This window comes from Corvus cornix, chromosome 2 (assembly GCF_000738735.6).
Source record: "Corvus cornix cornix isolate S_Up_H32 chromosome 2, ASM73873v5, whole genome shotgun sequence".
NCBI classification, from domain to species: domain Eukaryota; kingdom Metazoa; phylum Chordata; class Aves; order Passeriformes; family Corvidae; genus Corvus; species Corvus cornix.
Window position 1 is genome coordinate 5,024,777 of NC_046333.1, and position 12,678 is coordinate 5,037,454.

Here is a 12,678-nt window from a genome sequence, read left to right on the forward strand (position 1 = left end):
GGCCTGGGCTTACAGCAGATGTGTCCCAGTGGAGGTAGAAACCTTTCTCCCTCCTGCCTGTGCTTCTCTGATGGGAGAACCAGCCTTCTCTCTCCTGCGAAAATTAGAAGAAACCAAATTATCAGTAATGTTGTCAATTAGGAAATCTGGGCTGATGTATTTGGGTCTGGGGTTAACGTAAGACTAAGGATTAATCATAAATTCCATTTCTCATTGAACTACATGTGCAGACGGTCTCTGATGGTTTCTCGTCTCGCCACATTTTCCTTATGAAGTCCTTTATCTTCATGTCCTTACATCTCGGGCTTCTCAGAAAAACACATGCCCAAACAGTTCTTCATCTTTTGTCCTTCATACATGTACTTTGGAGATACATCCAGCTGATGCACTTTGCTGTCTGAGGACTGTTGTGTTTTCCTTTATCACCTACTAGATGTAGTCACAAATTACGCCTGACATTTTAATTTCTTACATACACTAATGTCTTTCAAGTTTAAGATGCTTTTTATTTTTCTTAGTTGCAAGGTTGCAGCTGTGTGATCAGTGTTGGGTTTGGCAGGTTCTGGCAATGCTCAGGTGAGCTTCTCCCTCCACAATTATTTCAGCCAGAAAAGTACCCCAGTTCTGTGATTGAGTGGGACCTCATGTGCACTCGTTTGCAACCTGCAGCAAGTTTTATTCCCTCCTGAATGCCCCTTCTCTGTGGTAGCAGTTATATTCTTATGTCTTGTGTTGCTTTCTTCTCCTGTCTTTTCCACCTCTTCAGATTGTGAGCTTTTTGGACAGAAATTCTCTTTTACTATGAATGGTAAATTACACCTAATAATGAGACTCTGTTTTCAGTTAATATTGTCTGATGACTGATGCAAATAAATAATATTTATAGTACCTTTTAGTTTCATCTGTGATATTCCCTTAGCTTCTCCCAAGCCATTCCTGAAATTGTAGTACCTTTAATTAGTTTTGACTAATACTTCCTCAGATTTTAAGGTAGGTGCACAGTGAATCTGTGTTTTACCAGAAAAGTCAACAGCTCTGTGCCTTTGGAACTCAGGGGCTCTATTCCTTCAAATAAAAAACAAATCTAAAAACCATAAAAGAATTAATGAAATTAAATGGGTTTATATGGCTAAAATTATTTTTTAACTGCTTTCACAGCATGTGAACAACCACAGCTGAGGAGCTGACTACATGGCACTGGTGGGATGGTGTTTCCCAGCTCCACCCTGTTCAATGTCAGCTTCCCAAGATGTGCAGGATCCATTGAGGAGCAGTAATGAGCCACATGCATCATTCTCCTGGATTTGGGGGTGCAATGAACAGTCCTGACATCACATTCTCTCAGGAAATTGTATTAAACATATCTGTAACTCAATGTGGTGTGACTCATCTTTGCCAGTTTGTGTGCCAGGAAGAATTATTTTTCATTGTAAGAACAATTAACTGTTGGTCAGATACATAAAAGTCTCACTGATGTCCTCTCTGGAAAGGCCACCCTGAAACTGAGCTAGAGGAGATCAGATGCCAAAGTTCATTTGGTACCCTAAGTGAATCCTTTGTTGGTGCAAGAAATAACAAGTACCCTCTAGGGTGAACTTTACCTTCTGCAGAAACTCTGAGTAAAAGTGATATTGTCTTAGGGAAGACAGTTCCCTTGCCCTGTTCTTTAACCACAGAATCATAGGATGGGTTGGGTTGGGAGGGACCTAAAAGATCATCTCGTTCTACCCCCTGCCATGGGCAGGGACACCTTCCCCTATCCCAGGTTGCTCCAAGCCCTGTCCAATCTGGTCTTGAACGCTTCCAGGGATGGGGCAGCCACAGCTTCTCAGTGCAACCTGTGCCAGGACCTCAACTTATAGCAAAAAAATGTCTTCTTTATATTCAAGTTCAACCTATCCTTTTTCAGTCTAAAACCCTAATAAAGTTTTGCTCCACCTTTCTTACAAAGCCTCTTTATGTAATGAAAGACCACAAGAAAATCTTCGAAGCCACAAGAAGGTCCCAAACATTTGGGAGATGAAATTCGGAATATAAGCACAGCAGTTAGAAAATACGCCCTTAGAAATAAATAATCTTCCAAATCCTTCTGGTTCTCCTCTGAGCCTCTTAATTTTGGATCCTACCGATGCCCTTACAAACATCATGCTTTCCTGTGGTGGCTGTGGGACATACAGCCTTGTTTCCAGATGGATTGTTGTCCTTTTTGGTCATTCAGAGCAATATTTCATGTGATTTTAGTCATTATTTCACTAATCAGAGACCACTATCAGCCTGGTCTCTTCAACACTTACCTCTTTCAAACTCTGTATCACTTAAAATTTTACCCCAAATTATTGCATTTTTAAAGGGGATTATTAATAGAGACAACAAAAAATTGAGGCCTGAGAGCTTTTCCCTTTGACAGCCCATGAGAAACACAAGTTCAACAACATGATGTATCAGTTTGTTCCTTTGATAGTGATGTGGAACAATAAATATAAGGAGAAATTACATGAGAATTCCTGAACATTTGTACCTCTCTGTACTGGGCTTTATTTCAGCACCTAAAGAACATACATTTTTCATAGGAAATCAAAGTAATGGAAAATCCTTGAATATTTGCAAATCAGTCAAAAGAGTTAAAGGGGGCAGGGAAAAAAATAAAAAAGAAAAGAATGAATAAAAAGCTATTTTCTTCAGCAATATTTTCTTCAGGACCTGTAGCACAAGCTAAACTGACTTTACCATTGAGACTATCATTAATTGAACCATGTGAATAATTTAGTTCAGTGTTTCTCAGCTCTTGGGCAAATTGATGGAGCTGCCCGGCATGAAACTCCAATTGTGCTTGAAAGAAAGGTGACATTTTTTCCTCCCATTCACCAGACACCTTTGTAATTCAACAGTTGTGAATTAAAACTGGATCATGTGCTGGGAAGCAACGCTAGGATGAATAATAACCTGTGATATGAAGAGAGATTCAAGTTTAGTTTGTTCAGCCTAGAAATAACAGCTGAGAGGATGCACTGTAACTCTCAGTAAACAAAGCAGGTGAGAAAATAAAAGCGAGGGAGGAAGATGTTTAAAGGACAAATACAATAGTCAGGGGAAAATTAAGTTGTAAATTAGAGGTGGCTTCTGTTCTTCAGAGGATGGAGTCACCAAACTGTTTTTAGCAGGAGCAGAGAAGCCAGTTTGGAAGGTAAATAGTTACACGTGTTTTCAAGGGGTTTTGTGCCACAGCATTTTCAAGGCAAACTGTGACTCTACAGGCTCCTTATTTCCTCTCAAAACTATTTGAATTTAATAAAGTTAAAACTGGGATCTACATCTGGACAGGGAAACTTGTTGAATGCTTCCTCCTAGTGGTTTTCGATCAAAATGACACTTTCAATGTGAAAAAAAAAAAAAAAAGTGGGGCCTCTGTCTCAAGTATAGAGAGTGAAACCTGAACAGATAAATAACTACCTGAAAAAGTATTAGCAGCAAGCAGAGATCTTAGAGGGAGAAGGGTTGTTCTAGAAGAAAGCTGCAGTTTAAAGTTCAGAAAACAAGATCAGTGAGAATTTCCAGTGTAAAAGAGAATTAAACCATTAATAGGAAGCTGAAACAGTAATAAATAAATCACTGGTTATAAAAGAAATGAGAAGAAAAAGTAAAGAAGATGTGAGTTTGGTTTAAAATCGGGCAGGATGAGGTTTTGGATAGCTTAAAGTTGATCTAGCTATATATAAGAATCAGGTAAATAACCTCCTTAATTTTCAGTGAAGACTACTGTCAATATGGGCTCCTATTTTTCTTGGCAAAGAAGAAGTGTTTGAATGGAAATGTGAGTAAATCCACGGATGGACACAGAAAGCAATTAAAACAATGCTGGGGTTCAGAATAACCCCTTGGCAAAAATTCTGTTGAGAACTGGCACATGAACATGAAGCTTTCTCTCTAAGCATTTTGTGAGAACCTGTCAGATCAGGAAAGGTAGCAGGAGAGAAAAAAAATCCACAAAATCCAATCTAAAGGCAATACTTGTATTAGAAAAAGAGGTAACAAGCAGCTCAAGCAGAGACTTGCTGATCTGAATTAAGTATATTGCAGGGCTGTGGGACACATTTTGGAGGGAAATAATCAAATATTTGAAGGACAGTGGAAAATTGAATAAGAAATGTTTGAAATCTATTTACTAAGAAAGAAAAACGTGGCAAATCTTATCCCCTGGTATCCTGAGAGAATGTAATAGGGCAGAGCATGAAATCCTCTACTGGGGGCCAAATGGGGATATTTGCTTCCAGGGGGTGGAAAGAGCAGATCCCTGTGGAGACCTGGATCAATTACTGAAACAGAAGGGTTGGGATGTGTAACGTGGTGCAACCCTGAAACAGAGAAATGGAAGTGAAGATCTGTCAGCTGAGACACAGCCCGTGGGGGGCAGACAGTGCTGAGGTAGAGGGGAGGCACTGGTGCGAGACACCCAAGGAAGATTCGTATGAAGCAAACAAGATTTCAAGGGTTTCTACAATGGACATGAAATTAGAAAGTCTTTAGAAAGAAATCTGGAATCCTGGCTTGCTCAATCCTGCAAAATGAAAGTTGAGGTACTTGAGAGGGGAATAAATGTCGGTGAGGGCTAAACCAGAGTATTGAGCAAGGTTTCTTTTGAACAGAGTCTGCATCAACCACCCGCCCTCCAAAGTCTATAGGAGGGTGCAGTTTGCAGTTTTCCTGTGGTGAGTTTTCCCTGTGGAAGCTTGCCATGATCCCATAGCTGTGGACCAGGCTTCTTGCACAGAGAAAAGCTGGAAGATGCACGTAGAAAATTTGTCATTTGTACCCTATTGGTCTTAAAGCAAAAGTTGCCCCACAACAGCAAGATCCAATACTCCAATATGTGTTTGCTTATCCAATCAAGTTGATTGAGATGGTCCCTGAGACTTTATATGTTTTGGGAAAGTAATACCAGAAAATGGAAATGTATTTTCCATGTTTTCACTGAAAGGAACTGGAAAGGCAGGTCAGTGCTGCCAAATATCTTAAAGGTGGGTTTGGCTTTATTTGACTAAACCAGTTTGTTCTGCCAGGGTTACAGCTCTTGACCTAAGGACATCAAGGAGAGTATTTGCCACCTGGTAATTTGTTTCCCAGTTCATCAGCCTCACACTGAGAATCACAAGCTTACCTCTTCATTTAAATTAGCTTGACTTCAGTGCCAAGTCACTGGTTTTTGATACACCTTCAATGCTACATTAAAATTTTATTTAGCACCTTCAATGAAAATATTATTCACTATCACTTCTGTATTTATTATTGTAATGTGAGTGGAAGGAGCTCTTAAAGCCTCTCACACAGGCATTTTCTCAACAATCAGGCAACCTTTTGGCTCTTGTCAACACCTTCCTATATCTGACAAACCAGTAACACAGCTGAATTTGTCACGATCATTATAGCCAGCATGGTATGCAGCCAATATTCACCTTCTTGGATGGAGCTGAAGAGCAGGAACCAACAGCCAGGAGCTTAATTGGATGTGGCAAGAGCAGCGTTAATGCATTCACCCATTAGGAGACAGCTGAAAGGGATAAACAATCAGGAAATAAACTATTTATAAGGCAGGAGATGGGTGGGGAGGTTGGGAGTGTTTGGGTGGTAGTTGGTGGTTTTGTTTTGGGGGGGGGGGGGGGGGGGGTTTTGCTTGTTGTTTTTTATTTTTTTGGGGGGGGGGGTGTTGGGTTTTGTTTTGGGGGATTTGGTGAGATTTTTGGTTTGTTTTTTTTTTTTTGTTGGGTTGGTTTGTTCTTGGGGGTTTTTTGTTGTTTTTTTTTTTTTTTTTTAGTGGGGGTGGGTGGGTGTGGTTTGGTTGTTGTTGTTGGAGTAAGGACTAGGGTTTGTTGGTACCTGTGCTCTAAACCAGTAGTGGTATCCATATCTAACAAGGTAGTAGTACAGCTGTAGGTATATTTGCTTTATTTTTTAGAAAAGTTTTTGCTGTGATTGGTGTCCCAGATGGACTTTCTATGTATGTGGACTTGGGGAGTTTATCCTTACTTTTTGGGGCTTTTTTTTCTGAAGGCATGACTGCATTTGTTTGCCTGTCTGTTGTAAGGTCTGGGTTTTGTTGCTGTACTTTTCTTTGTGTTTAGTATTCTGTTTGAGGTGTGAAAGGAGACTACATCTGGAGTTGTGGTATGTTTTTGGGATGGGAGTGACAGGAGTGATTTATCTGTTTCCATTTTTACTAGAAAAGTAGTTAAATAGTTACCCTATGTGGAAAGAAAATGGGGCCCATTGTCACTGCATTCAGAAGTTCTTGCCTGTGTTTCACCTGTTTGCTCTTCAACTTTTCTTTTACTTTTAAACAATCTGTGGAAACAGGCTTTTGGTTTGCCCCTTTTTTTTCTGTATGAACATGAGTGCAGAAAGGGCTAAGGAGTGAAAATCAGTTAGAAAAAGCGATATATGAGAAGCAACAGGTGGTGGGAAGTGCTTTTCCAGCTTCCATTCTTGCTGTTGCACTCTACTATGCCCTCAAAAGAGGGGGCTGTTGCAGTCCTCAAACTCTTTTGGAGACCAGACTCAAGTGTTAGGATTTTGTGTTATTTTCTGTGGATGGCTGTGTTTGTGTTGAGTAGAGCAATTCCCTCCAAAAAATCTGAGAGTAGCCCAAGTCCTACCCCATTTACAGTCACTCCCAAATCAATGTTTGAAAATAGATGAAATAGTAAATAAAATAAACTCTGAGAGAGCACTCAAATATTGCAGAGGAGAAAAAAAAAAAATTGGACTTTGCTTGATGCTGAGCAGAAGATTCAATATCCAGTCAGGGTCTGACCCTGCATTCAGAGGGGTCAGCTTGGAAAAGCACAATGTGGTGGTTCAATGTGTGCATTGATGTGCTTTAATGGGACATTTCCAGCCAAGGGCATATGCTCAGTAAATAAAAAGGGGGGATGTTTGGAGTGATGGCATCTGTCTTCTCAAGTCAGCACTATGTGTGATGGGCCCCTGCTCACCTGAAAATGGCTGAACGCTTGCCTGCCTGTGGAAAGTGCTGAATGAATTAATCATTTTGCTTTGCTTATGTGTGTGGCTTTTGCTTTACCTTTTAAACTGTCTTTATCTCTACCCATGAGTTTTCTCATTTTTTCTCTTCTGATTCTCTCCCTGATGCTGCTGGTGGGGGAGTGACTGAGTGGCTGCCTGGGATTAAACCACTGTAGGAACCCAGAGTGCCAAGAATATTTCTCTGCCTGTTTTTAAGGGTTTTTACCCCCCTGAACAACACTGTTTTAACATCCAACCTTGGAAAAAACTGCCTATGATTAGACAAGAACTAGAAAATACAGTGGTGTGAATTAGGTGATAGACTACTATGTAAGATTGTCACAGGGTGAAAAATTTTAGAGGCTTTGGGCTTCTCTTTGTAGTAACTAGATAAGAGTAAAAAATATCAAAATGGAGGATTGTTGTTGTTCTCCAAACCTTCTTCTTCTTCTACTACTCCATGTTCTGCAGTAAAAGTAGTTTGGAATGATTGGATAGAGAATTCCACAGTTCCTGGTCGTGTTACTGAATAATTGGTAGGAAAGTGAAAATAATATACGTTTTTAGTAACTATTGGTTAAAATATCTTTAAAAGGCCATGTAAATCTTGATAATTAGACTTCTCTCCTGCTTTCTGTGCTCTATGCTGTACCTGGGTCACACTAGTGGCTCTGTTCCTCTGATAAGACTTAATAAACAACTATCCGGCAGCATTGAAACTCCAGGAAAAGTCTTGGTTTATCTTTGAAACTCCTTGCAAGGACTTTTAGAAAATTCTCTCCCATCAGGAGGGATTTGATTTACGGCACGGTTCAGTGTCAAACCACAACAGACTTTTTTCATGCTCAATGTGCAACTCGAAGGGTTAGAGACAATGAGAGACTTGACTGAAGTGTGCTAGATCGATTTGATAGCTGTTACTGCCATTTAGCTATTAATTGACAGGCTCCTGTGCTTGCCATGGGGCTCACTTGCCTGGCTGTGTTTTAGAGCCTCATTAGTGGCTCCTTTTTGCAATTGCTGCTCTCTGTAGTGCTGATCACAGTACTCTGCTGTGCCTGGGCACATATTGATAACAGCCCTGGTGATGTGCCTGGGCTGGCAGATGACCAGGGCATCACTGGTGTGTCTGTGCTGCTGAACTGGCCAGGCTGGGACTCCAGTGTGAACTCCAATCAGAGGGACTGTGAACTGTGGATGAGCCCATGGTGGAGCAGACATTTCCTGGAGGACTTTTGCAGGGAGGGTTCTGAGTGCAGGGGAGCTGGCCAGAGTCATGTTACGAACACTGATATGATTTGAGCATTGTGCTCCCCTTTATTGTTCACTTACACCAACTTATATCTACTTTACAAAGATTCACACCCTATTCCCATGGGACAGCCTCTAAGCAGCGGAGGAGCTGACCAGTGTGTAACTTTGCCAAGGATTTTCAAGGCTGCCTGCGGCCAGGTGTCTTTCAAGCCTGTCTGCAGCCTGAGGCCCCTTCAGGGGTTCTTCCCTAGCAGCCCTGGGTTGCCCAGACTGTCCTGGGGTATCATATGCCCCTGTTCCACAAGGAATCCCTCTACACAGGACCTCATGCAGGAGCAGGTTAATGCCTGAAGGAGGCTGTGAGCCTGTGAAGACTGCAGCCTGTGGGAAGAGCTTGTGCCAGAGAAATTTGGGGAGAATGGTTTCCTATGGGTGGAACACCCCACTGGAGCAGGGGAAGCAGAGATGCCCCTGAAACCTGTGGTGAATGTGATGGTGAGGAGCAGTTCCCTGCAGCCATGGAGGACTAGGATGTGGACCATGGCAGGAACCCCTTGTGGCAGCCAGGCTGGGGGTGAGGGGAGGAGTTCAGTGCAGTGCTAAACCCTGTAACCTGGCCCAAAAGAACCAGGGGTGGAGACTGTGATGGATGTACTTACAAATGCTGTAAGCCATTGCTTGAGTTGCATATTGCAGGAATTACTGTACCAGGAGCCACATGGACCAATGGAGGAAAAGCATTCAAAGAAAGAGCAGAGTGAGCTGAGCTGGGTTGGGTGCCCAGTAACTCAGTGCAACACCATTCCTCCTGTCCTGAGTGGCCAGTTGTGACTGATGGAGCCCAAAGTTGTGGACTACATGAACACAAAGGACCTTGTTGTGCAGACCTTGCTAAGAAAACTACTCTGACCATTGATGAGGCTCACTGGCCATCACATTCCCACCACCAGATGGTTTTACTGCTGGGACTGAAGCCCCTTCTGAGCAGGTGGCTCCAGTGAGATGATGGGGGCTCCGCTTGGCTCCCTACACACCCCTCTCACATACATTCATTCCATATTTCATCCCTTTGTGTGAAGGATTGGAAGTTCATGGCCTCTTGTCTTGGGCTCTGGTCATTCAGATAGCTCATCTGTTTATTGTATTGAAGGGTGGGAAGGGAGATCACGGTTAATGAAGTTATGTTGAATATTTTATGACCTGACTATGATGCAAACGATATGGAACAAGGGGTGGAATGTGTTGGGTTTGCCTGGGGTAAATTTTCTTTGTGGTAACTAGTATTGGGACTATTTGGATCTGTGCTGGACACAGGTTGTGTAATATGGAGGTGGTTTTGTTACTGCTGAGCAGGGTTTGCACAGAGCTGAGCCCTTTTCTGCTTTTCACAGTGCCTTGCTGGTGAGGGGAGTGGGAGCACATGGAAAACTGGGAGGTGACATAGCCAGGACAGTTGACCCTAACTGACCAAGGGATTCCAGACCATGTGACATCATGCTCAGTATAGAAAGTGGGGGGGAATAGAGAATAATGGGGGGGATAGTGAGCGGGATGGCGTTTGTTGTCCCAAGTCACCATTATGTGTGATGGAGCCCTGCTTTCCTGGGGATGACTGAACACCTGCCTGCCTGTGGGGTTGAATGAATTCCTTGTTTTGCTTTCCTTGTGTGTGTGGCTCTTGCTTTATCTATTAAACTGTCTTTATCTCAACCCACAAACCTTCTCACTTTTGTTCTTCCAATTCTCCCCCCGATGTCACTGGTAGGGGAGTGAGTGAGTGGCTGTGTGGTGCTTAATTACTGTCTGGGTATATGTCTGACGTGCATATATTCAGTAATTATTTTTTGTTGTGTAACATTCACTCAAAGGTGGAGGGTGGAGCTCTGCTCAAGACTGGGTTTCTTGGCACTACCAAGAAGAGCCTGGTCCATCCTTGACACCTCCCTTCAGATGGAAGGGATGCACATGGGTGAGATATCATCTCTTCTGAAGGCTGAACGGGCCCAAGTCCCTCAGCCTTGTGAGAGAGATGCTCCAGTCCCTTAATCAACTTTGTAGCCTCCACTGGGCCTGCTCCAGGAGCTCCATGTCCCTCCTGTCCTGAGGAGCGCAGAACTGGACACAGCACTCCAGATGTGCCTCACTGGGGCAGGATCCCCTCCCCAACCTGCTGTCAGTGCACCGCTTTAAAGGTGATTGGAGACAGGTGGGGGTTGGTCTCCTCTCCCTGATAAGAAGCAATAGGATAAGAGGAAATGGCCTCAAGTTGCATCATGGTAGGTTTAGATTGGCTATTGGGAGAAATTCCTTCACAAAAGGGGTATTCAGCCATTGGAACAGATCGCCCAGAGAAGTGGTAAAGTCACCATCCTTTGGAAAGGTTCAAAAAATATGTAGATATGGCATACAGGGACAGGGTTTAGTGGGGGACCTGGCAGTATTAGGTTAATGGCTGGGTTTGATGATCCTGGAGGTTTTTTCCAGCCTAAAGGATTCTTTGAAGTAGCAGGATAAGAGTTTTAGAGCTGAAAGAGCTCGAAGGCAGGCCTCATGTCCACCCAGGGCTCCTTAGGCTGATCAGTTTGAAGATGCTGAAAAAATGATGATAATCCCCAAATTCAGTCTTAGAATCACAGAACCATTTATGTTGGAAAAGACCTCCAAGATCATGGAGTCCAACTATTAATCCAGCATGGTTATCTCCCTGGCTGTCTTCATGTCCCCTTTTCAGAAGAAGATACTGTCACATCTTAATGCTCCATGGGCACTTTTGCAAATAAAAGAACGTGGATAGGCAGAGTAGACTACAAACCCTGGATTTGAAACTTAATATAAGGATGAAAGGATCAATGAGGAGCACCAGAGAAAGGTTTCTACATCATCATTGTCCTTTAGTGCTCTTACAGGAAACCCTACAAGAAAAGGAACAGGAGAAGAGCTCAGTTTAATTTGCCTCAAATTGGTCAAGCTTTTATCAGAAATTCTGAGTCACTTAACCACTTGTGACCACAATTTGCCCAAGATCTGAGCTATCAATAGACCTAGAGCAGTCCCAAGGAAGTCCCCAGGATTGTTTCTGTACTGGAAAACAGTGTGATCATCATTGCTTAGGTCTTTCTACCCCAAGCACTTCCCAGAAGCTGAAATGGCAGAGTTTGAATACAAACTATCAGGCATTACAATTAATAAGGAGATTCAAATTAAAAAATAAAAAGGAAATGGTTCATGACTCATGTAAAATATTAAGTAAATGTAGTGGAAGGAAGTTTGCCTTTAATTAGTGTTAAAATGGAACAGGGAGGGCATGATGGACTGCAGTGAAAGAAAGAAGAGGTATCAGGATACTAAATGCAGAAAATTACCACTTGGAACTTCCCTGCAATGCTTGTGGGGATTTTCTTGTTAGCTGTGCCTTAAAGATACTTCTCAAGGCATGTTTCTAACTGCAGGTTGCAGGCAGTGTTTGAATCAATCAACCAGCTTACTCTGACTCTGTTGGAGATGTTTTTAGTTCTGATGTTCTGTTAGAGAACAGTACAGGGGTAAAAAGATTTTTGTTTCTTGGATATGTGCTTTTGGCACAAAAAGGAGGGAATAAATTTTGACTTTACACTTTGCAAAGGCTCAGTGTGTGACCAGCCCCTTTTAGGAAGCTTTACCTGATGTAGGGAAAGGGGGTGCTTGGATATCTTTGCTTCCTCCAAAAAGCACAGAAAGCTTTTCTGGAAACTCAAGCTCTGCCTTTCTGACCCTGCTAATCACTAAACCCCATGTAAATGCTTTTCCCCTTTTAGTGAAGCTGTGTTCCTCTGCTCTCTGAACTGCCTAATCACCAAATATTTCTGCTGGCCACAGGTGGCAAAAGCATGGTAATGGGTCATAATTCAGCCCAGCATAACCTTCATTCCCCTCTAAATTAAAATGTAGCTGTCTTCTGGTTAGACATAAAGTGGCCTAATTTTGGAGGGATTGAGAGGTGAGCCATTTCAGGGAGATGAAAATTAATTTTGCTTTAATGATGTGAGCTGTTATGTCTATCAGAGCACTGAATGCTTTCTTCACACTTGGACACAGTCGCTGACATGGGCACTGCCTGCCTGTAATTTTTTTTTCCCCCATTAAATTAGATTAGCTCACTTTAGGGGTTATATCTTTGAGTCTGATTGAACAAATGTAGCAATTTATCCAGGCGTTACAGGATTTCCCTGTGGATGCTTGATGAGAGCTGCTCCATGAGGATGATACACTTAATTAAAAGACAGAAGCTGAAGACTGATACAGATGTATCCTGACACAGCAGCTGGGTTTGTGTCAGGGTCTCTTTGCTTATTGGAATTGAAGTGGGGGGATGAGAAGGAATCAGGGCTCTCATTAGAGAGGGAGAAAGAAGCCCAGAGCCCAGGCTGT